At 45.4% G+C, this 25,734-nt stretch overlaps 1 protein-coding gene and 1 pseudogene across 1 annotated transcript in view; both read left to right on the top strand.

Annotated features, from left to right (window-relative positions):
• The window catches only part of LOC145350499 (basement membrane-specific heparan sulfate proteoglycan core protein-like), a 190,354-nt gene that overhangs the window by 69,983 nt on the left and 94,637 nt on the right, over positions 1–25,734 (top strand). The gene's annotated exons all lie outside the window — the stretch shown is intronic.
• Positions 7,007–9,163, top strand: LOC145350682 (uncharacterized; annotated as a pseudogene).

Here is a 25,734-nt window from a genome sequence, read left to right as displayed (position 1 = left end):
TATAGTTCGAACAGTTCAGATGGGGCAGTTTTTGTACAGTGTGTGCAGGAGGGTTTCCTGACACAATATGTGGATAAACCGACAAGAGGTGGGGCCACATTGGACTTGGTACTGGGTAATGAACCGGGACAAGTGTTAGATTTATTTGTGGAGAGCACGTTGGAGATAGTGACCACAATTCAGTGTCCTTCATTATTGCAATGGAGAGGGATAGGGTCACACGGCAGGGCAGGGTTTATAATTGGGGCAGGGGTAATTATGATGAGATTAGGCAAGAATTAGGGAGCATAAAATGGGAACAGAAACTGTCAGGAATGGGCACAAACGAAAAGTGGAGCTTGTTCAAGGAACCAATACTGCGTGTCCTTGATAGGTATGTCCCTGTCAGGCAGGGAGGAAATGGCCGAGTGAGGGAACCATGGTTCACAAAGGAGGTTGAATGTCTTGTCAAGAGGGAAAAGGAAGCGTATGTAAGGATGAGAAAACAAGGTTCAGTTGGGTCGCTTGAGTGTTACAAGGTAGCAAGGAATGAGTTGAGAAAAGGGCTTAGAGAGCTAGGAGGGGGCAGATTAATGAAAACCCCAAGGCTTTTTACTCTAATGTGAGAAACAAAAGAATGACCAGGGTCAGGCTAGGGCCAGTCAAGGATAGTTGTGGGAACTTGTGCATGGAGTCAGAAGAGATAGGAGAGGCGTCGAATGAATACTTTTCTTCAGTGTTCACTAAGGAGAGGGGCCATGTTTTTCAGGATGAGTGAGTGATACAGGATGGAGGAGGTAGATGTTCTGAGGGAAGATGTGTTCGCAATTTTAAAAAACCTGAAGGTTGAAAAGTCCCCTGGGCCAAATGGGATACATCCCAGGATAGGTTGGGAGGCATGGAATGAGATAGTGGAGCCTTTAGCTTTAATCTTTGGGACCTCACTGTCCACAGGGATTGTGCTAGAGGATTGGAAAGTGGTGAATGTTGTTCCTCTCTTCAAGAAAGGAAATAGGAATGTCCCTGGTAATTATAGGCCAGTTAGTCTTACTTTGGTGGTTGGTAAGTTAATGGAAAGGGTCCTGAGGGATAGGACTTATGACCATTTGCTAAGATGCAGCATAATCCGGGATAGTCAGCATGGTTTTGTGAGGGGTCAGTCTTGCCTCAGAAATTTGATTGAATTCTTTGAGGGGGTAACAAAGTATGTGGACAAAGATAGAGCAGTTGATGTTGTATACACACAGATCACTGACAGGAAAAACACAGACCAATAAGGTCATCACAGAAACAAAACAAAGGCTGAGTTTTATTTCTCGAGGGATAGGATTGAAAAGTAGTGACGTTTCACTGAGCTGTTATCAATCCTCACTTCCTCACCATTTGGACCACAGTGTACATTTCTGGTCACTATTTTAGAAAGAAGATGGAGAGGCTTTGAAGAATGTACAAAGAGGATTCACAAAGATCAGACCAGGACTGGATTTTATTCCAGTCAGGAAAAGATAATTGGGCAGGGTTCTTTTCTCTTGTAAAGAGAAGACAAATGATTATTTGCAAATTCATTCACGGGATGTGGGTGTCACTGGCTGGGCCAGCATTTATTACCCATCACTAACTACCCTCCATCTCAGCAGGCATTGTTCAGACTCAACCACATTGCTGTGGCTCTGGAGTCACATGTAGGCCAGACCGGGTAAGGACGGCAGATTTCCTTCCCGAAAGGACATGAGTGATCTAATGGAGATGTTTAAAATGATGGAAGGTTTTGATAGCGTGACAGAGAGAGTCTCCATTTGTGGAGAAGAATGAAAAGAGAGAGCATCGATATCAGATAGTCACTAATCAATCCAATGGGAAATGGAGTAGAAAGATCTTTCCCCTGAGAGTGGTCAGAATGTGGAACTCACAGCAAGTGGCTCAAGTGTTCCGATGCAGCGGATGTCACTGCTGAACAAGTCAGAGGCCAGGGTGGAAGCTGGTTTGATGGATTTTTTATTTGGATCCATGGATGGAGCTGCTGAACAGAGTCACAGGACTGCCAATCAACTCTTAACAAAAGATCAACCATTTATTCAAGAAAAGATTGGCTATAACACACTATTCCTTCACCCAGCTAGACTTTTACAGATATGTACAGATTGTTAGGGATAACACAAGTAACTAAATGCTATCTTAAACTGGAATATACTCAGTAAGCGCACAGTCCATGTAAACCAAGGGAAAAGTTGTGGTCGGACATCCCACACCCTGAAACAAAATGACAGTGCCACCAAAACAATTTCTGTTGATTTCTCTTCCATTCTACCCCCCCAACCCAAACTCCTCCCCCGCCTCTTCTCCCATCAATCCACCAATGGTAATCACGCTGTGAGCCAATTGGCCTCACTGGTTCTCTGACTTTCACATGAGGATTTCCAACCACTGCTCTCGAAGAGCATGCCTTGGAATCTTCTCCCAAATGATGCTATTACTTCCTGTCATCACCAAGGATCCACCTCCAGGGTTTCAACCTCTCTTTCTAGTATTCCTCTGCCCAGGATTGCCACATACATTCTAGCTTCATGTTCCACACATTCTCTCAGATGCCCAACAGAACACAGCTGCTTCACAGGCTGCACTAACTTGTTACCAATCTTCCACAAGCTGGCATGCCCCAGGTCTGTACCCTGCAGCTCTGTCTTTAACTTGGAGCCTCTCTCTCTCTGCTCCTGACTTCACTGAACACAACCTTTTCACAAATTTCTGTTCTTCATTCCTTTATCTTCACAGTTTTCCTGGAACTCCATTCTGTCCCATTCCCTGGTCTTGAGGACTTTCTGTTCTGTAGCTTGGGGCTAGCTTTCTGTCGCTGTGCATTGTCCCACATTTTCTAGCAGTTTCTGAGAGAGTTGCTTACTCCTGGGTTACTTTCTTTCAACTGAACTAACTGCTCTGACTGTCTGTGTGTGGCCCCTGGTTACTGAACAATTGCCTCTTTATTTAACCCTGTATTAGCTTTAACATTGTAAAACCATCACTACAATGCAGACATCTAAACCGTGCTACAGACTTGCAAGTAACTTTTAAAAATGAAACTAAAATTGAAGATTTAACCCTTTTAGCACAAATACAGAATCACAGAATGAAGCTTAATTGAAGCGAGAACTTATTTCAAATCCCCACAAATACAAATATAAATGATTTAAAACCTGCTCCATTTCCTCATTGATGCAATTGGCATCGATAGAGTTATGGGAAAGTTAGTCAGCAAATAAGGAAGAGTGGTGGGATTTTTTTGATTCATTCCCGGGAGATGGGCATCATTGGCTGGTCAGCATTTATTGTCCATCCCCAGTTGCCCTTGAGAAGGTGGTGGTGAGCTGCCTTCTTGAATCGCTGCAGTCCATGTTCTGTGGGTTGACCCTCAATGCTGTTAGGGGAGGAATTCCAGGATTGTGACCCAGCGACTGTGAAGGAACAGCGATATATTTCCAAGTCAGGATGGTGAGTGACTCGGAGGGAAACTTGCAGGTGGTGGTGTTCCCCTGTATCTGCTGCCCTTGTCCTTTCAGATGGAAGTGGTCGTGGGTTTGGAAGGTGCTGTTGAAGGATTTTTGGTGAATTGCTGTTGGGTGTTTTGTAGATAGTGCACACGGCTGCTCCTGAGTGTCGCTGGTGGAGGGAGTGAATGTTTGTGGATGTGATGCCAATCAAGCGGGGCTGCTTTGTCCTGGATGGTTTCGAGCTTCTTGTGTGTTGTGGAGCTGCACCAATCCAGGCAAGTGGGGAGTATTCCACTACATTGCTGACTTGTGACATGTAATTAGTGAATAGGCTTTGGGGAGTCAGAAATTGTGTTACTATTTGTAAAATTCCCTCTCTCTGACCTGCTCTGGTGATCACAGTATTGATAAGGCCAGTCCAGTTCAGTGCCTGCTGAATGGTAACCTCCATGATGTTGATAGTTGGAGATTCAGTGATGGTGATGCCATTGAATGCCAAGGGGAGACGGTTAGAAGCTCTCTGGTTGGAGATGGACTTTGCCTGGCACCTGTGTGGTGGGAATGTTACTTACCAGTTGTCAGCCCAAGACTGAATGTTGTCCGGTTTTGCTACATATGGGCTCAGATTGTGTTCGCTTTGACGGGCCGAATGGCCTATTTCTGTGTGTATATTCTACACAGCTCTATGAAATCTGAGGTACACTGCTCACCTGGATTTTCTAAGATAGTCGAGTATAAAACTACGGAGAGAAATAAACTCAAGCTATAAAATTAGAGTGATAATTAGGGAGATTGAAATCTGAAGTTTACTGTAATAAACACCATCTGGAATTTCTTCCAGCCCCACACAAACCTCCTCGATCCTATTGACCATCCGACCACACTTCTGGTGTCAGGAATCACCATGAGAATGGCTGCAGGGATGAGGAACTTCAGTTCTGAAGATAGATTGGAGAAATTGGGACTCTTCTCCTTGGGGAAGAGAACATTGAGAGGAGATTGAATCGAGATGTTCAAAATCAGGAGGAATCTGGACGGAGTGGATCGGGAGAAACTGTTCCCATTGCTGGAAGGATGGAGAAGCAGAGGACACAGATTTAAAGTAATTATCACAGGAAACAATGGCGACACCAGGAGAAACCTTTTGACCCAGCGACTGGGTAAGAGCTGGAATGCACTGCCTGAGAGAGTGTGGTGGATGAAGGGTTAATCAAGGATTTCAAAGGGGAATTGCATCCTTATCTGAAAGGCAAATGTTGACAGGGCTACGGGGAAAAGGCAGGGGAGTGACATTTGGTGAATTGCGTGGGGAAATGGGGAAAGATGCTGGGTAGAATTGGGGAAGTGGGGAGAATGTGAGGATAAGGAGTTGATCAATGAAATGAGGACACTGTTTTAAACATGTTCCTGTTGGTCCCGATGCCCCTGCTCTCAGAATGGGATCATCTGAAACATTATCTTCTCCAGTTCAGGAATGACGAGTTTGTTTATTGCCTGTTCAAACAAAATTAAAAATACTTCAGTTTCCAAAATTAATCCTGCAGCAAATGTGAGAATAAAGGATCATTTCCCATCCTCTGATGAGGTTCTCCAGGTTGTAATTCCATTATTAATGACTAGAAACTCCAAGACTCTATCTCCAGCCTGAGCTGAGTGAGTTGATCCCAGATGGAATGGGAGTCGGGGCTACGGTTGGTCTTAACACTGAGGGGGTAGGAAGTGAAATTGTTCAGTATTCCCACTCCACATATTGGGAACCATGGTGTGAAATGTGTGTGTGCGTGTTACTGAATGTATGTGTGTAAGTACATGTGTGTTTGTGGATGTTTGTGTGTCTATGTGCATTTGTGAGTGTGTGTCTATTTGTATGTATTCAGGTCCAGGTGTATATATGTACTTGTATTTGTGATATATCACACACAGCATTCACAGTGTTAGCCCACGGGGTTAATAATGGTCCATTGCCACCCTGGACTCACAGCCCTCTGTCAATTCTATGCAGAGATGTGGTTCAGGGTTCATTCTGAGTGAAAGTTTCCCTCAGTTTTACCATTGATACAAAACAGGACATTCCAATGTTGTGACGGTTACGTGGATTATCCATGGTAAATTGCCCCTTAGTGTCCAAGGATGTGTCGGTCAGCTGGATAATCCATTGTAAAATGCTCCTTAGTGTTCAAAGATGTAAAGGTTAGACATGTGTGATTGGCCATGGTAAATGCACAGGGTTACAGGAACAGGGCTGATAGAAGGGCATGGGTGAGATGTTCTTTCAGACAGTCATGCTGACTCGATGGGCTGAATGGCCTCTTTCTGCACTGGAGGGATTCTAAGGTTCTAAATCAGCTGCTTTTCCTGAACCTTGGTGAAATGGAATAGAAACATACCTTTCAGGTCACTGTATATAGACTCAGGTCTTTGCTGAAATGCCTAACAGAAAATAGAGACATGTTAGAGATTGTGATCTAGTAACATGTGTACAATGAGAAGCTTATTTGGAATATTTTTACATTCTAATAACATTCCCTTCAAGGTGAAAGTAATTTCTTTGACTCTATTTGGATGGACAGCTTCCCGAATTCCTACGTGTTGGCTCAGTGGAAGCAAGCTTGAATTTGAGGCTGATTGTGGCTTCAAACCCAGTCTCGAGATTTGATTCTAGAACCCAGGCTGCCTTTTCTGTGCAGTACCGAGGGAGTGCTGCAGTGTCAGAAGGGCAGTCTTTTGGACGAGGTGTTAGACCGAGGCCCTCTGTCAGGTGGATGTGCTGAATCTCACAGCATGACTTTGAAGCAATGCCCTCACTCAAAGGGTTGTGAATCTTTGGAACTCGCTGCCCCAAAGGGTGTGGGTGCTCCATCGATGAGAGAATTTTAGGCTGGGATGGACAGATTTTGGGTCTCTCTGGGAATTAAGTGGTTTGAGGAATGGCTGGGACAGTGGATGTGAGGGGGAAGATTGGCCTTGGTTGTGTTGACTTGTGGAGCAGGCTGGAGGGGGCGCAGTGAATCCTTACCCCATATTTACGATTTAATATTCTAAAAGCAGCAGAGCTCTCCCTGTGTTCTTGCTGTGTTCCAATTGTTTCCTTTCTATCCTAAACAGCAATGACTGCACGTCCAAAGTTCTTCACTCAGTGTAAAGGATTTTGAGGTGTTTGGAGGTTGTGAGAGGAGGAATATTAATGGATGGTTCTCACTCTCTCTGAGAATTGTGCGACACAGAGAGTGGCCACAGCTTTGTGAAGTTGACATTGATCATGGAGACAGAGGATTGGGAATGAGAGCAGAGAGTCTGTGCTGCTCCAGGGGGAGATAATGAGGTTTGTCCCTGTGGTTTGGGGAGGAGGGGGTGATGATGTGAGGCTGGGATTGGACAGGAATGAGATTGGAAAGTGGAGATAGTAATTCACCAGCACACTCAGCCAATGACATGAGAATCCAGTGGGAAATCCAACATGATTGGATATTTGTTCAGTCACCCAGCCCATTCCCATTGCTTGTGATTGGTGGATAGACTTGTCAATACAATACATGGGACCAATGAGATCACAGAAAGTGGAAAACTTTGAGCATGTGGTGAATGTTGATCCTCAGACATATCCCAGTGCATTGAGGGGAGAGATATTTACCATGTACGTGGAGTTCAAGTCTGCTGGAGAATCTTCCAATTTCTGTAACAAGATGTAAACTGTAAAGATTAGATCAAGGTATTATTGTAAAGATGGGAAAGTAATAAATGCTGATGGCAAATGGTCAGGAATTATAATCTGGAGACATTTATATTTCCATGAATTTGCTGATTTGTGAAACAATTTAATTCAGCAAGTGGTAAAGTCCATGTGGTGACTGTTCCTTTAAAGGGAGCACAGCAGCAGAAGGTCACCTGCCTTCAGGGACTGATTGAGACAGAGAGTGGGTCTTCACCCCACGGGCTGGAGTCCTACCTTACACAGAGACAGTCTGACGATGTGTAGGGACTGGGACAGCCGGGGGATTGCCGGCCTCTGCACAGTGTTAAACAACAAGATGAAATCACTGACAACAAATTGGAAAAAAGTTGTAAAATTGACAGAATGAAGTGAAGAAGAAGGAGAATTTAATGAGACAATAGAGAATAAACTGAGTTCCACAGAAGGCAACTTGGAAATAAGAACAGGTTCAGTGAAGAATTGAATCAGGAGAATGAGAGCTTGAAGAAGGAAGCTTGACAATGAGAGATTAACTGAAGAGGTAAAAACATTGAAGTTGATGCAGAATCAGCAATTCAGACAGAGAAAGAAACTGAGATGACTCCCAGAACAAGATTGCTGAAACTGTCCCGCAAACGGAAAAGCAGCAAGCCTGTATGGAACAGTTCCATGCAAGGTTATATTTGGAGCTGTACATAGTTAAAGCCGACCAATAAAAGTGTTTGTGTTTGGACACACAAGCCTCAAGATCTCATCAATGAACCGTCAGGAAACGTTTTTGAACCTGTAAGCACCAAGTACCCGATTGGCCTGTTATAGACAAACTGATGTGTCTGTGGAAGCGAGTTGTGATGAAGTGCCTGTGCCAGAAGAGGGAGTGGTTATTGTAGCTCCTGTTAATGTCCATTGTGTGGAAGTATCTCAGACTACAGAGATACACCGTTCTACACAATACAGAAAACCCCTCAGAGACTGGATTTATAATTGTCCAACTCCGGTGTATAATGTTTCATTAGAATTTGGTCTTGAATAACTGAGTTGTTGAAGATGGAATAAAAGAGTGAAATGGGGGGAATGTGGTGACTGTCCCTTTAAGGACAACACAACAGAAGTGGTTTACCTGATTTGAGGAACCAATGAGCACAGAGAGTGGGGAATCACCCCACGGACTGGAATCCTACCTTCCACAGAGACAGTCTGAAGACATTGAGGGACTGGGACAGCCGGGGGATTGCCGGTCTCTGCACAGTGTTTCCCAATGAATAAACTCCCTTTGTGTTCCTGTAAAGAAAAGGCAACTCGAGGAATGACTACTTGGGCTTGAGCACGAGGGGGGCAAGGCTGGGGGCGAGGGGGGCAAGGCTGGGGGCGAGGGGGGGGCAAGGCTGGGGGCGAGGGGGGGGCAAGGCTGGGGGCGAGGGGGGGCCGAGGCTGGGGGCGAGGGGGGGGGGGCGAGGCTGGGGGCGAGGGGGGGGGGCAAGGCTGGGGGCGAGGGGGGCACCAGGACGCGCTGCGGGCCAGCGGGCTGGAGGGGGCTTCGCCGACTTCAGCCCCTCCTCGGCGGCGGCGAGCTGCAGCAACAGCAGCGGGCCGACAGAGAGAGGGAGCCCGGCCACTGGAACCGGCTGGATGTGATCATGATGGACAACAAGAGCCACCTGCAACTGGCCCACTGTCACCACCAGCAGCAGCAGCAACAACAGCACCACCCTCCACCACCCCCTCCTCCTCCTGTTCAGCAGTGAGCCGGCAGGGCCAAGGCAGAGCTGCAGATCTGTGTCTCCTGCCGGAACAACAACGAGTCGCTCACCCTGTCCACCAGCCACATCCTGAAGAGCCCCGACGGCCGGGTGCTGTGCCCCATCCTCAGGCGCTACACATGCCCCCTGTGCGGTGCCAACGGAGACACACCATCAAATACTGCCCACTCTCCAAGCTGCAGCCCACTATCCCTAAACTGAAGACCAGAAACTGCGTTAGCAAGAGGGTCCGTAAGAGAGGGGATTAAGGGTTATGGGGAGAGGGCGGGAAAGTGGAACTGAGCCACGACAGATCAGCCATGATCTTATTGAATGGCGGGCCAGGCTCGAAGGGCTAGTTGGCCTACTCCTGCTCATATTTCTTATGTTATGTTCTTAAAAGGCATTGTGAGCCCAAATATCCCCTTCCAGGCTTCCTAGACGAATAATAAATACGTGGACATTGAGATTATACTGAGTCTGGGAATACACGTTTTATAGTGACTGAATGTACACTCTTTGTCTCAATGTGTTGACAATCTAATGTTGCTGGTTGAATATCTATAGCCCAGGAATCTACCTCAGTTATATAAATATATAGTTTATGGAATTCAGAGAACGCCATAATTTTTTTTTGTTTTTTTTCGAATCCACGACGTGCGTTTCGTTATTTGGAAAATTTAAGGTAAACTTAAACAGTGATATTATATATTGTAGAGGATGTATTTTGATTTTTTCCTGAATGTTAATGTTTGCTATTTTTATTTTTTTTAAAAAAAGTGAGACGTAAAGCAGATCTGAAGATTACTAATGAGTAACTGCGTTAAACAACAGTCCGGGGAGCCAATAAATTTTCAGTTTTTGCAGCAGCTATTGTGTGTTTTTGCTTTTCGATGAACTCGTGTGGAAAGAGGTGAATTAATGTCGCACTCAGACCTGGAGCGCCTTCTTGTGGGCAACAGTTGAGCTGTGGAGTGTTCTTGTGCGTTACAGGAGCACACTTTCAATACCAGTTAACCAGAATGGGAATAAACCCTTATTTTGTGTGTAGTTGATGTTTTGGTGATCACACTTCTTAAACATAGCTGGCCAGACTTTAATTTGATCTTTGTTTGTAGCCGAGCCAACGTCTACTTATAGTATTTCCAGAAACTGATTTATTTCCAGTGGAACTTGCTATCCGAGTGAAAGCGCCGACACGTTTGTGTCTCTCCTCCTCCTCCCACCCCGCCAAACTTAAGTCGCTGCTGTGATCATGATTTAAGAGATCTCACTGGCTATCGATGCATGGTTTAAATTACTGCCATCCACTTCCCTAAGTGAAATGGAATTCATTTTATTTCGAGGTTTGTGATGATCGATTTCTGGAGAAAAGACATTGGATGGATGTGGCGCTTACTTTTTGTTTTTGTAAGTTGGAGCAAGGACTGATCGTTGGAAAAGCTCGAGTTTTGGGAGATGGAGAGTTAGGCAGATTTTCATTTATATAGCAGCCCTACAACCACCAAAACGGCGATGAAGTATTTTTGATTTGTAGTCAAATTGTTGTAGGAAATGCGGCCGGCAATTTGCATACAGTAATGTGAGAACCAAATAATCTGTGTTTTTATTTTGCGTGATGGTTATTGAGGGTCAGGACACCAGCGACAACACTCCTTATTCTTCCAAGACAAGGTTGTGGGATCTTTTGCATCCCACCTGAATACCACATCTGAAAAGCAGCACCTCCAACAAACTGCTTTGGTACAAAGTGTCAGGAATGAATCGTGTGCGTTAACTCCTGGGTGGTGCTTGAACGTGGAACTTCATGACTCGGGGCAAGAGCGCTCACCACGGAACTCAATGTGGGCATTGCGACCACAACCAACTCCAATTTACATCAATGAGCTGAAGTCAGGAACGCAAAACTGGTCAAATTCGCCGAGATCATAAAACTAGGAAACGCAACGGGTTTGGAAGAGGCAGTTCAGATCAGATAAATGGGATAAAATCTGTAAGGGGGCATTTTGAGCAGCTGGAATATAAAGGACTGTGCAGAGGGAGGAACAGACAACGCTTACTCTGACAGGGACTGAAATAACTACGGCTGAAGTTCAGAGATTCTTCCTTTTGACGTGTGCAACAAGCAATAAAGCCAATAGATCACTGAATTCGATTTTAAAGTGGTCAATAAGTTAATAACCGCTCGATAGAATATAGAGAGAAAATCTTGGAAACAGTCAAGAAACCAAGAGATGCAACAATGGAGGATCTGGGGATGTTTTTGATGCATAAATTGAGATGAATGGTTTTCCTTATCCGAACTATCCTTTGAAAAATTGAGATTTTTGAACCAATTTTTGAATTTTTCAAAGAAGTCAAACATTCAACAACAACTAACGTTAAGGATTCTAAAAAAAATCCATCTGTCCCTCTGAGCTTCCAGTGTCCTGCCATTCATTAATGCTGGCCTAACCAGCGACACCCACATCCCGTGAAAGCAATCTCATCTCTCTTTCACACATCCCCAATTCTCACTTTGATACAACGGGAGGGAGAGCCTTCCCTATACTGAGGGTGCATTGTGGGTCGGAATGGAGTTCCTCGAGAGAAGCAGAGGTCAGGCAGCAGCCAGGAGAAGGAGAGAGCACAGGTGAATCTGACCAACCTATTCCCAATAGTTCCTCATGAGTGAGGGGGGTGTCTCTGCATGATGGGGGGTGTGTGTGTGTGTGTGTATCATTGAGTCACAGTAGTTTACAGCATGGAATCAAGCCCTTTGCCTTAACTTGTCCATACTACCCAGTTTTTACCACTGAACTAGTCCCAATTGTCTTTGTTTAGCCCAATCCCTCTATACCCATCTTACCTATCATGTGGAGTTGCCGGCGTTGGACTGGAGTGAGGGTGCGCGTGTGTGTGAGTGTGCATGTGTGTGAGTGGGTTGTTTATGTGAGGGGGTGCATGTGCATGGGTGTGAGCGTAGAGTGTGTGTGAGGCTGTGTTTGAGGGTGTGTGTGAGAGGATGTGTGTGTGAGGGTGTAAGTGGGGGTGTGATGAAGTTGTATGTGAGTGTATGTGGGTGTGTGTGTGTGAAGGGGAGTGTGAGGGGAAGTCTAAAGGGGTGTGAGTGTGAGGAGGTGTGTATGTGGTGGAATGGGAACATTCCTCCCCAGGTTGAAGTTAACTTTCGGAGTTAATGATAACTCGAGTTTCCTGCAGTTTCTTCGGAAATTGGTTCACACAAACCAAAGGATTTGGAAAAGATGCCGCCACATTCTTCAAAAAGAATTGAAAAGTGCTTCTGCTGACAGACAGGTGGTGTGGGGAACTCAGTGCAGGTTGTTCTCACTCTCCTGTCTGGAACACTGCAATGATTTGTCATTCTTACAGTAATATGGATGGTGCTCCTGTGGAATACAATGTACTGCCTATTTTGGAAGCAGTTTGCAAAGCTGAAGTATGAAAAATACAGTAAAACACAACAGCTGGACGACATTTCCTTACCAAGGCAGAAGAAGCTGCTCCTCGTTTGCTGCGCTGGGTTTGATCTAAAAGGAAACACAACGATGTTACTTCCGAATAGATCCACGGAAAGATGGAGCTTTTTAAACTTGGAATGAGAGCGATTGAAAAATGCCCGTGTCACCTTGGGCAGTTTTCTCAGAGTGAAGCTAATGGGGGAGATGGGGATTATTCTCCATCAGCTGCACTGTCTTCAAAAACTCATCATCCAAATCAGAATCTCACACAATAGGAGGAGGCCATTCGCCCCATTCAGCCTATACTAGCTCATTAATAGAGCCATTGTGTTTCATCCCACATTCCTGCTTTTTATCCACAATCCTGGAAATTCCTCATCCTCCAGCACTTGTCCAACTCTCTTTTCCCATTATTTCTGGAATCAGCTTCCACCACATTCCCAGCTCGAGTATTCCACATCCCGACAACTCTCATTTCTCCCCATCTGCCCTCTAGATCTTTACCCAGTGATTTGAAATCGATGATCGCTGGTTACTGATCCGTTCACCAGAGGGAATAGATTTTCTCTCTATCAAAACCTCACCATCTTTAAACTCTTTACTGGGTCAGATCTGAACCTTCTCTATCCCGAGGAATCCCTCTGTGAACGGACAATGTGCTCCATCTACAAAGGCATGATCACTACATGCTGGTGACACAGAGGAGGCTGTTCCTTTCTGGAAGTTTCTATCTCTTTGGAGCCACTGGCTGCAGCATTGCCAGACTGATGGGGTGTTTCACAGTGCAGCGACAAGGCTGGGGGCAGCCTCCTGCCATCTTCATTCTGTAGGATGTAGATTTACAACCTTTAACAGGAAATTCTGTCAGTCAGACAATGAATTGGTCAAATTATTAGCAAGTTAATTACATCACAAAACTATCAGCATCAAAGGGACATCTGGGATTGAGAGTAATTCCTGCCAAACTTTGCAATAATGATTGAATTAGTTTACTTACTATCCACTGTTGCGTACACAGGGTTCTGGTCTCCATCAGGAACCCTAAAGAAATGCCACACATTAGCTTCATTGAGGCTTTACCACAGAACAGCGCTGTAATATTCACACTCTGGGTGGAGATGCAGTTTAGATTTTTCAACATGGATTTCCCATCTGAGTTTTTTATGGATGATTTCACGACTGAACAAGATCGATCGATTCATTCCCTCAATAAACAGAACTTGCTCTAGCAATAACACAAAGAATTTGACCAAAATCAGAAGGCATGCTGGGAAGCTTGATCAGGATGGGTAAATATGATTGGATTGTTTCCTTGTGGGGAGGGTAATGGCTGAAGGAGGCTGCTTACACAGAGTGTCCATTCGAACTGTTCTCACTTGGTCTGAGCATCATGAGGGACTGTGCAGCTAGCGAGACTCAGGCATGAAACCAGCGCTCTGATCGAGTTCATTAGGTGGGCTCGGTGGGGAATTATCCAGCACTTATATCCTGAGGGTGATGTTTCGTACTTTAACTGTTCAAACCTTCCTGACTCTCAGCAGCAATTAGGTGCCTGTTGGTCAGTGCTGGAGTCAGTGTGATGCTGTGACAGTTGGAGATGACTGGCACCAGTTGAGTATCTGGACATGAGGATCAGAGGGTGAGATAGGATGGACAGTGAGAGCCTTTTTCCTCAGATGGTGACAGCTAATTTGAGGGGACATAGCTTTAAATTGAGGGGTGGCAATGAGAGGACGGATGTCAGAGGTTGGTTCGTTACTCAGAGGGTAGTTATGGCATGGAATGCCCTGCCTGCAGCAGTTGTGGACTCGCCAACTTTAAAGATGTTCAAATGGTCAGTGGATCGGCATATGGGTAACATTGGAATAGTTTAGGTTAGAGGGTCATTAGATTCATTCCACTGGTCGGCGCAACATCGAGGCCCGAAGGGCCTGTACTGCGCTGTTGTGTTCTATGTTCTATGTGTGGCTCTCATCAGTAGCAGTTCACTCCACATGAACTGTACGCTACAAGGGAAAAGTCACTCCTCACTAAAAGCATCAAGTTATAAAATAGTGCCCCTGTACAGTTACAGCAACAGACACAAGATGAATCATATTTAGCTTGGTGTGGAGTTCCTTGCTGAACAGAACCTCTTTTTCACAAGATAACCTGTGAGCAGAGCAATGCAGAACAAGACAAGCAAGGACAGAATGATAGCCAGGCTTAACAAAACGGGATCTGAAGTCGAGGGATTATTGCTGGATGATTCTTCTGTAAAATATCAGAATGTTACACACACTACAGCTTCACTTTGAGTAATGTACATCGACCGGAATGGAAATAAAATCAGACAGAACCTGTTTCCGTCAGTTTCTGCTGAACACATTCGGGTAAAATTGTCCCTTTCATACGTGGCAAGTTAACAGCCTGGAATGAAAGGCCAGTGCCACAGAATGGCTTCTTCCTCTAACATTGTTGCCTTTTTTTATGGATCTGAAACAAGTCCAAAGATCAGTCGTACAGCAGGGCAGAGACCCCTGATCCAATGGCAGTTTGCACCAATACCAAAGAATCGCAGGGAAACATTCAAAAAAATCCCAGAACTTCCAAACGCTTGTTTGTGTGAAGTTGGGAGGATGAGGAATGATCCGCCTTCCCCTGCCTGTCCACACTCACCAAACCTCACTCACTCAGCAACCATCTCTCCAGTGCTGCACCCAGAGGGATGTGGATGCTCCATTGTTAAATACATTTAAGGCTGGAATAGAGAGATTTTGCTCTGTCGGGGAATTCAGAGATACGGTGACAGAGAGACGGGGTCTAACTGGAGTTGGCAGACGCACCTCTGCAATTTCAACCCCAGGAATTAAACTTGAAGTTGGGTACACTTCTTCCATCGACACTGTGCTGAAGTTAGTATTGATTTGGAACCTACATTGTCTGTCTAAAATATAACAAAAGGATGCTGATGCTATCTAAAGGTTGATGTAATGAAGAAAAGGCCCAGATAGAGTGGACTTGGTGAGGATGTTTCTACTGGTGGGAGAGACTGGAACTCGAGGGCACAACCTCAGAGTGAAGGAACACTCCTTTAAAACTGAGATGAGAAGGAATTTCTTCAGCCAGAGAGTGGGGAATCTGTGGAACTCATTGCCACACAGGGTTGTGGAGGCCAGGTCATTGAGTGTCTTTAACACAAATAAATAGGTTTTTGATCAATAATGGGATCCGGGGTTATGGGGAGAAGGCAGGATTTTTATCCCCATTCTCCGATCAGCCATGATTGAATGGCAGAGCAGACTCGATGGGCCGAGTGGACTAATTCTACTCCTCTGTCTTATGGTCTGATGGTCGTATGGTGAGCAGGCAGACAGGGAGCAGATAAAGTTCAACACGGAGAAATGTGAGGAGATACATGTGGGTGGGAAGAACATAAAGAGACAATGTAAATAAGGGTTACAAATCTAAAGGGGATGCAGAAACAGAGGCAGCTGAGTGTGTGAATGTATAATTCATTGAAGCTGACAGGACAGGTGGAGAGAGCAGTTAATAAAGCACACAGTCTCCTGGGCTTTGGAGAAGGATTGTAGAAATTAGGACTGATTTCCATGGGGAAGAGAAGGTGGAGAGGAGATTTGACACATATTCAAAACCATTGGAGGTCTGACAAGAGATTGGGAGGAACTATTAACAATGTGAAAGGTTCGAGAACCACAGGGAATCAAAATAAAGTAATTTATCAAAGTGAAATTAAGAAAAATCATTTTCACTCAGCGAGTGGTGAGGATCTGGAATGTACTGTCTGAGAGTGTGGTGGAGACAGGTTCAGCAAGAAGTCTCACAAAACCAAGTTAAATTCCAACAGGTTTATTTAGTTGCAGAAGCCACAAGTTTTCAGAACTCTGCTTCTTTATCAGGTAACTGGGAGCTCTGTTCACAAACAGGACAGATAAAGACAAACTCAATTTTCAAAAGAATGTTTGGAATGTGAGTCTTTACAGGTAATCAAGTCTTGAAGGTACAGACAATGTGAGTGGAGAGAGGGTTAAGCTCAGGTTAAAGAGATGTGCATTGTCTCCAGCCAGGACAGTTGGTGACACTTTGCAAGCCCTACTTCTTGTCTTCAAACAACTGCACAACCTCAAACAGACAATTGTCTGAGGCAAACTACCCAGCCTTCAGGAGAACAGTGACCATGACACAACACATCCCTGCCACAGCAACCTCTGCAAGACTTGCCGGATCATCGATATTGATGCCATCATGTCACGTGAGAAGACAACCCAGATACACAGTTCACTTGCAACTCGGCCAATGTAGTCTCCCTGATACGCTGCAGGAAGGGATGTCTCGAGGCATGGTATATTGGGAGACCATGCAAATGTTATGACAATGGATGAATGAGCAATGCTCAACAATCACCAGGCAATAGGGTTCTCTTCCTGTTGGGGAACACTTCAGGGGTCACGGGCATTCGCCCTCTGATCTTCATGGAAGCGTTCTCCAAGGCGGCCTTCACAACACATGACAATGCAGAGTCGCTGAGCAGAGACTGATAGCTAAGATCCGCACATGAGGACGGCCTCAATAGGGATCTTGGGTTCATGTCACACTATCTGTAACTCCCATGACTTGCCTGGGTTTGCAAAATCTCACTAAATGTCCTGCTGGAGACAATACACATCTCTTTAACCTTTGCTTAACCCTCTCTCCACTCATATTGTCTGTGACTTTAAGACTTGATTACCTGTAAAGACTCACATTCCAACCATTATTTTGTCTTGAGATACCCTGTTTGTGAACAGGACACCCACTCACCTGATGAAGGAGCAGCGCTCCCAAGGCTAATGACTTGTGCTATCAAATAAACCTGTTGGACTTTAACCTGATGTTGTGAGACTTCTTACTGTGTTTACCCCAGTCCAACAATGGCATCTCCACATCATGGAGACAGATTCACACAGCGAGTGGTTAGGGTCTGGAATGTACTGTCTGAGAGTGTGGTGAAGACAGATTCAATTGAAGCATTCAAAATGGAATGAGAATGTTATCTAAAGTGGGGAAATGTTCAGGGTTCCAGGGAGAAGGCAGGGGAATGGCGCAAGGTGAGTTGAGCATTCAAAGCGAGGGTGAAGACATGATGGGCCGAATGGTCTCCTCTGCCATTCTGTGATTCAGTTTCTCACTGATGTCCCTCCATGCCTGACTTCTGAACCAGCCCAACCTAATGCAATCTTTGGAATGGAGGCCTGGATGAGCACTCTGCCATTCTGTCTGCTTCCTTCCATTCCAGGCACACACCAGTCACTCAGCATTGACTTACCAGTGACATTGAGCTGGGTCCCTGCTCCATGGATGTAGCTCCACACACTGCATCTGTACAGAGCTGTATCATTGACGGTCACATTCACAATGGTCAGAATGTAGCTGTTGCTGCCGACATTCCGGGAAGGCTGGAAACGGTGGTGGGAATCCCGGGATTTGGTAATGGTGCCATTCACAAACTGGCTGATCAGCCACTCAGTGTGGTAGCCAGCTCTCTGGTAATGCCAGTGGACATCAGTGTCAATCACACTGGCATTGTACATGGCACATTGTAAGTCGACAGCCTGACCCTCTGGCACCTTGCTGACTGTTGGACACTGCATGAGGACTGGGTCAGACAATGGAGCTGTTAATATTGAGAAAGAAAAATCAGAGATCTTGAAATGCAACATTTTCAAAATCTTCTTCTGGTTACAAGAATGATTTGCAGAGAATTGTTGTTTGCAACGAGGGAGGGAATGAGGGGACAAAAGGGGATCTGCTGAATGTTCTAGAATTTGCTGATATTATCCATTCAGTGCACATTCCCACCCACAGAAAACAAACTATCGAACGGATAAACTTCACAATCTTCACAGCTGATTATTGGAAGAACTCAAGTTATTGTTTAAAAAGTTGAATGAAAGGTGAAAGTAAAGGAATAAAGTTTAAAATTTCCTGTATAATAATTACAGTGTGACCACACACGGGCTGATTTACTGCTGCTAATCCTCTTCTTTACCCCATCCTATCAATCTGGCCTGGATTTTCCCCTTCTGGGATTGTTGGGAATTGGTAAAAAGAGACACAGGGATCCGGAACTTATCCCTCCATTATCGACCTGTCCTGCCCACTTCAGTGATCTGTGGAAATTCATTCCAAGATCCCACTCTTCTTTATAACCCTCAAGCCTCCTCCATGCCCCATCATATCCCTCCAGATCCTCATGCTTACTGCAACTCCATGCCCCTTCCATTGCCCCATGCATGCTCCACACCCACTCTCCCAGTATTCTCCACGCATAGAAGCAATGTGCTACAAACACGTCTGGGAAATCATTGAAATGTTTCTGAAACTGACACAATGAGCAAAGAGGATTTGAAATTCTGCTTCAGAAAAATACTATTCATCTTACAACCTCAGAAAAGTGTCAAATAAGTATTGGCATTCGTGGTGCCAACAGGTAAAGTTTTAACCACAAAGAAAGAAACATCTTGAAGCTTCTGAAATGCCTGACATAAGTAAGAGAACTTGGCTCCAAACCAAGTGAATTCTATTTAATTGACTATCTCCACAGTCAGTTTGGAATTCAGCCAAGCATTCATAATCGTTCCATCTGATAACTCCATCAACAGTAACAGATTGAACAGATGGCCAGACAGTTGTTTCTGGAGATGAAGTAGCCTGGCACATGGCTCTGCTCCTTCTACAGATCCCAGCCTCAATTGTCTTTCCCAGGATGTGGACATTGTTGCCTCGGCTGACGTATGTTCATCATCCCCAAGACTCTCCCTATTCCTGCTACCCAGCAGTGAGCCAAACTTAAAACCTCACCGATTCCTCCTCCCTGATCACAGCCTCCATTGCTTCCCTGCTCATTTCTCATGTCCTACATCATATTCCCAGAAACCCCTAATTCCCTGAATTCCACCCTGCTCACTGCTTTCCTCACCTTTTCCTCTCCATCCGCCGTCATACCCGGCAGAAAGGAAGGTGGTTGGAGGTCAATCATCTCAGCTCCAGGACATCACTGCAGGAGTTCCTCAGGGTAGTGTCCTCGGCCCAACCATCTTCAGCTGCTTCATCAATCACCTTCCCTCCATCATAAGGTCAGGAGTGGGGATGTTCATTACTGATTGGACCATTCATTACTCCTCCATTACTGAAGCAGCCTGTTCCTGCACACAGCAAGACCTGGACAGCATTCAGACTTGGGCTGATAAGTGGAGGGTAACATTTCCCCACACAAGGACCAGGCAATGAACATCTCCAACAACACAGGATTGAACCATCACCCCTTCACATTCAATGGCATTTCCATCACTGAATTCCCCACTGTCAACATCCTGGGGGTTACCATTGACCAGAAACTGAACTGGATTAGCCCTGTAAAAGCTATGGTTACAAGAGCAGGTCAGAGACTGGGAATCCTGCAGACTGTAACTCACCTCCTGAATCCCCAGAGTCTGTCCACCACCGACAAGGCACACATCAGGAATGTAATGGAATACTCTCCACTTGCCTGGATGAGTGCAGCTCCAATAACACTCAAGAAGCTTGACCCCATCCAGAACAAAGCCAATGTGTTTGATTGGGACACCACCCATCACATTAAACATTCACTCCCACCACCATGGACACACAGTGACAGCCGTGTGTACCATCTACAAGATGCACTGCAGCAACTCACCAAGGCTCCTTTAACAGAACCTTCTAAACCCATAACCTCTACCATTTCTGCTCTCTGTGACTCTACAATTTGATGACTTTGACTCTAAAAGGACAAGGGCGGCAGGCACATGGGGAACACCACCACCTGGAGGCTTCTCTCCCAGTCACTCACCATCCTGACTTGGAAATATATCACCGTTCCTTCACTGTCGCTGGGTCAGAATCCTGGAATTTCCAATCCTGACAGCACTGTGGATGGACCTACACCACATGGGCTGCAACAGATCAAGAGGTTGTTTCACCACCACCTTCTGAAGGGTAACTAGGGATGGACCCTAACCAGTAATGCCCACCAAGAATGAATATAAAACAGAAACAGCTGGAGACAGCACTCTGACAAAAAGCTGAGGAAACAAAGGAGAGGGAGAAAGATTAGAAACAAACAGAAACAGAGAAAATGTCAAAGAATTGAAGACTGAGAAATCAGGAGCGATGCACAATTTTTATTCTTTGATAAAAGTGCATGAGATCACCCAGTCTATTTTACTAATGATTTCCCTTTACCCCAGGGGTTTGTGATATTTCTCACAGACTCACTTCCCACACAGTCACAAGTGGTGATGACTTCAGGAGATTGTTATGTAAACTGGACTTACTGGTTACATTCAGCTGTGTCCCATTGCCACTGATATCTCCCCACACTGAGCAGTAATAGACGGCAGTGTCACTGGGCTGCACCATGGTGATTGTCAGAATGAAGCTGTTATTGGAGGTGTGTCTGGAAGGCTGGAATCGCTCAGTGAAACCTGGGCTCCGGTGTATGTTATTCCCTGTATCCTGTGTTAAAACTCTCTCCCTATCTTTCCCAGGTCGCTCCCGGTACCAGTGAACATCAGTGTGTGACACTGCGGCGTTCCTCACGGTGCACTGTAACCGTGCAGTCTGACCCTCTGTGACACGTTCCACACTCGGAGACTGGATAAGGACTGGAACATTCACACCTTTAAACAGAGGAAAAACAAATCAGAGAGTGACAGAAATCAGAGAGTGACAGAAATCAGAGAGTTAAATTCAGAGCTGAATGTTTCAAATCCCCGTGAGTATTTAAAGTGACAGTCCAGGCAGTTGAGTTTCTGTGTTAAAGTGAGAGAGTCTGTGTTCTCCTGATGTTTTTGCAGCAGGTTGTAAGACTGGTGTGGCTCATTACTGATTGAGATGAGGAGATGCCGTCATTGAACTGGGGTAAACACAGTGAGAAATCTGACAACACCAGGTTTAAGTCCAACCGATTTAGTTGAAAGCTTGTGAGTTTGTGAGTTATTTGAAAGCTTGCCATTCTGTCTGCTTCCTTCCATTCCAGGCACACACCAGTCACTCAGCATTGACTTACCAGTGACACTGAGCTGGGTCCCTGCTCCATGGATGTAGCTCCACACACTGCATCTGTACACAGCTGTATCACTGAGGGTCACATTCACAATGGTCAGAATGTAGCTGTTGCTGCCGACATCCCGGGAAGGCTGGAAACGGTGGTGGGAATCCCGGGACTTGGTAATGGTGCCATTCACAAACTGGCTGATCAGCCATTCAGTGTGGTAGCCAGCTCTCTGGTAATGCCAGTGGACATCAGTGTCAATCACACCGGCATTGTACATGGCACATTGTAAGTCGACAGCCTGACCCTCTGGCACCTTGCTGACTGTTGGATACTGCATGAGGACTGGGTCAGACAATGGAGCTGTTAATATTGAGAAAGAAAAATCATAGAACTTGAAATGCAACATTTTAGAAATCTTCTTCTGGTTACAATAATGATTTGCAGAGAATTCTCTCAATCTCCCAACATGGAAATTGTTGTTTGTAACGAGGGAGGGAATGAGGGGACAAAAGGGGATCTGCTGAATGTTCTCGAATTTGCTGATATTATCCATTCAGTGCACATTCCCACCCACAGAAAACAAACTATCGAACGGATAAACTTCACAATCTTCACAGCTGATCATTGGAAGAACTTAAGTGATTGTTTCAAAAGTTGAATGAAAGGTGAAAGTAAAGGAATAAAGTTTAAAATTTCCTGTATAATAATTACAGCGTGACTACACACGGGCTGATTTACTGCTCCTAATCCACTTCCTTACCCCATCCGATCAATCTGACCTGGATTTTCCCCTTCTGGGATTGTTGGGAATTGGTAAAAAGAGACACAGGGATCCGGAACTTATCCCTCCATTATCGACCTGTCCTGCCCCCTTCAGCGATCTGTGGAAATTCATTCCAAGATCCCACTCTTCTTTATAACCCTCACGCCTCCTCCATGCCCCATCATATCCCAACAGACCCTCATGCTTGCTGCAACTCCATGCCCCTTCCATTGCCCCATGGATGCTCCACACCCACTCTCCCAGTATTCTCCGCGCATAGAAGCAATGTGCTACAAACACGTCTGGGAAATCATTGAAATGTTTCTGAAACTGACACAATGAGCAAAGAGGCTTTGATATTCTGCTTCAGAAAAAAAAAACTATTCGTCTGACAACCTCAGAAAAGTGTCAAATAAATATCAATGGATACAGATTTATTCCTTTGAACATCTCTTAAAAGTATTCAAATATACTAACAGGCATTGAAAAGCCAGAAGAAAGGAAATTCCTGAAACTTCCGAAATGCCTGTCATAAATAGGAGCACTTTGCTTCAAACCATGTTAAAACTATCTAATTGACTACCTCCATAGTCATGTTGGAACTCAGCCAAGCATCCATAATAAGTCCATCTGATAACTCTATCAACCGTAGCACATTGAACAGATGACCAGACAGTTGTTTCTGCAGATGAAATGACCCAACACGTGCCTCTCAACTCTGAAGAGGCAATTTGGCTCTGCTCCTCCTAAAGATCGCAGCCTCATGCGTTGTCTTTCCCAGGATGTGGACATTGTTGTCTCGGCTAATGTATGTTCCTCATCCTAAGACTCTTCCTATTCCTGGTACCCAGCAGTGTGCCAAGCTCAAAACCTCACCCATTCTTCATCCCTGATCACAGCCTCCAGTGCTTCCCTGCTCATTTCTCATGTCCGACATCATATCCCCAGAAACCCCTAATTCCCTGAATCCCACCCTGCTCACTGCTTTCCTCACATTTTCCTCTCCATCCAAAGTCACACCCAGCTCAAAGGAAGATGATTGGAGGTCAATCATCTCAGCTCCAGAACAACTCTGCAGGAGTTCCTCAGGGTAGTGTCCTCGGCCCAACCATCTTCAGCTGCTTCATCAATCACCTTCCCTCCACAATAAGTTCAGGAGTGGGGATGTTCATTCATGATTGGACCATTCATTACTCCTCCATTACTGAAGCAGCCTGTTTCTGCACACAGCAAGACCTGGACAACATTCAGACTTGGGCTGATTATGTAGAAGGTAACATTTCCCCACACAAGTGCCAGGCAATGAACATCTCCAACAACACAGGATCTAACTATCGCCCCTTCACATTCAATGGCATTTCCGTCACTCAGTCCCCCACTGTCAACATCCTGGGGGTTACCATTGACCAGAAACTGAACTGGACTTGCCCTGTAAAAGCTATGGTTACAAGAGCAGGTCAGAGACTGGGAATCCTGCAGAGGGTAACTCACCTCCTGATTCCCCAAAGCCCGTCCACCACCTACAAGGCACAAGTCAGGAATGGAATGGAATACTCCCCAAATGCCTGGATGAGTGCAGCTCCAATAACACTTAAGAAGCTTGACCCCATCCAGAACAAAGCCAATGTGTTTGATTGGGACACCACCCATCACATTAAACATTCACTCCCACCACCATGGACACACAGTGACAGCCGTGTGTACCATCTACAAGATGCACTGCAGCAACTCACCAAGGCTTCTTTAACAGAACCTTCCAAACCCATAACCTCTACCATTTCTGCGCTCTGTGACTCTACAACTTGATGACTTTGACTCTAAAAGGACAAGGGCGGCAGGCACATGGGGAACACCACCACCTGGAGGCTTCTCTCCCAGTCACTCACCATCCTGACTTGGAAATATATCACCGTTCCTTCACTGTCACTGGGTCAGAATCCTGGAATTTCCAATCCTGACAGCACTGTGGATGTACCTACACCACATGGGCTGCAACAGATCAAGAGGTTGTTTCATCACCACCTTCTGAAGGGTAACTAGGGATGGACCCTAACCAGTAATGCCCACCAAGAATGAATATAAAACAGAAACAGCTGGAGACAGCACTCTGACAAAAAGCTGAGTAAACAAAGGAGAGGGAGAAAGATTAGAAACAAACAGAAACAGAGAAACAGAGAAAATGTCAAAGAATTGAAGACTGAGAAATCAGGAGCGATGTACAATTTTTATTCTTTGATAAAAGTACATGAGATCACCCAGTCTATTTTTCTAATGAGTTCCCTTTACCCCAGGGGTTTGTGATATTTCTCACAGACTCACTTCCCACACAGTCACAAGTGGTGATAACTTCAGGAGATTGTTTTGTAAACTGGACTTACTGGTTACATTCAGCTGTGTCCCATTGCCACTGATATCTCCCCACACTGAGCAGTAATAGACGGCAGTGTCACTGGGCTGCACCATGGTGATTGTCAGAATGAAGCTGTCACTGGAGGTGTCTCTGAAAGATTGCAATCGCTCAGTGAAACCTGGGCTCAGGGTTATGCTGTTTGGTGGTTCATCTAATAAAACCAAGTCCCGATCTTTCCCAGGTCGCTCCCGGTACCAGTAAACAAGGGATTCTGACACTGCAGCGTTCCTCACGGTGCACTGTAACCGTGCAGTCTGACCGTCTGTGACACGTTCCACACTCGGAGACTGGATAAGGACTGTAACATTCACACCTTTAAACAGAGGAAAAACAAATCAGTGAGTGCCAGAAATCAGTGAGTGGCAGAAATCAGTGAGTGACAGAAATCAGTGAGTTAAATTATCAGCTGAAGGTTTGAAATTCCTGTGAGTATTTAAAGGGACAGTCCAGGCAGTAGAGTTTCTGTGTTAAAGGGAGGGAACAGGTTCTCAGGTTGATCTTGCTGTGTTAGTTTGTTACTGCTCTATATCCTGGGGATTACAGTGTGCTGACCTCAGCAATACAGATGTGTTGATCTAACAGTGAAATACAATGTTGTCCTCACACTGTGGAACAGCTCTCTCAGCCAAAGCTCCCCCTCCCAGATTTTGGGTGGAATTCTCCGATCCCGCCCGCGGAGAGTTTGGTGACGCCGGGAGCAGGAGGGAAAAAGTCGGAATCCCACCGGGATTAAAGAAGTTTGTAATCCTCCTAAAGACAGGGTTAGGGCAGGGTGAAAAAGTTAGAAGGATAAAGTGTCTCTCTGTCCCTCTGCAGCGAATTCCCACGTTGATCCAAATTCTCCAATACACTCAGTGTGTGCACTGGGAAAAGTCCTTTTCTTATTCAGAGCTGTGAAGAGGCCTCACACTGACTTCTCAGCCCTGCAATCCAGGCTCAGGTTTTGCCCCACTATCTGTCAGGCTCCTTCCCCAAGGGTCTCCAGCTTCAGCCCCTGTTGCTTGTTTGTGTTCCCAGCACCCAGTCAGTCTGGGTGGGGTTTGTGTGGATTTAGTAATGAATAATCAGACAGGTTTAATTCAGAATCTGACTGGAAGGGGACATTTAGCAAACAGTGATCAGAACATGGGAGAGTTTGACATTAAGTTTCA

The sequence above is a fragment of the Carcharhinus amblyrhynchos genome, chromosome 12 (assembly GCF_965287045.1).
Source record: "Carcharhinus amblyrhynchos chromosome 12, sCarAmb.v2.hapA, whole genome shotgun sequence".
NCBI classification, from domain to species: Eukaryota; Metazoa; Chordata; class Chondrichthyes; order Carcharhiniformes; family Carcharhinidae; genus Carcharhinus; species Carcharhinus amblyrhynchos.
This window is presented reverse-complemented; position numbering and strand designations above follow the sequence as displayed.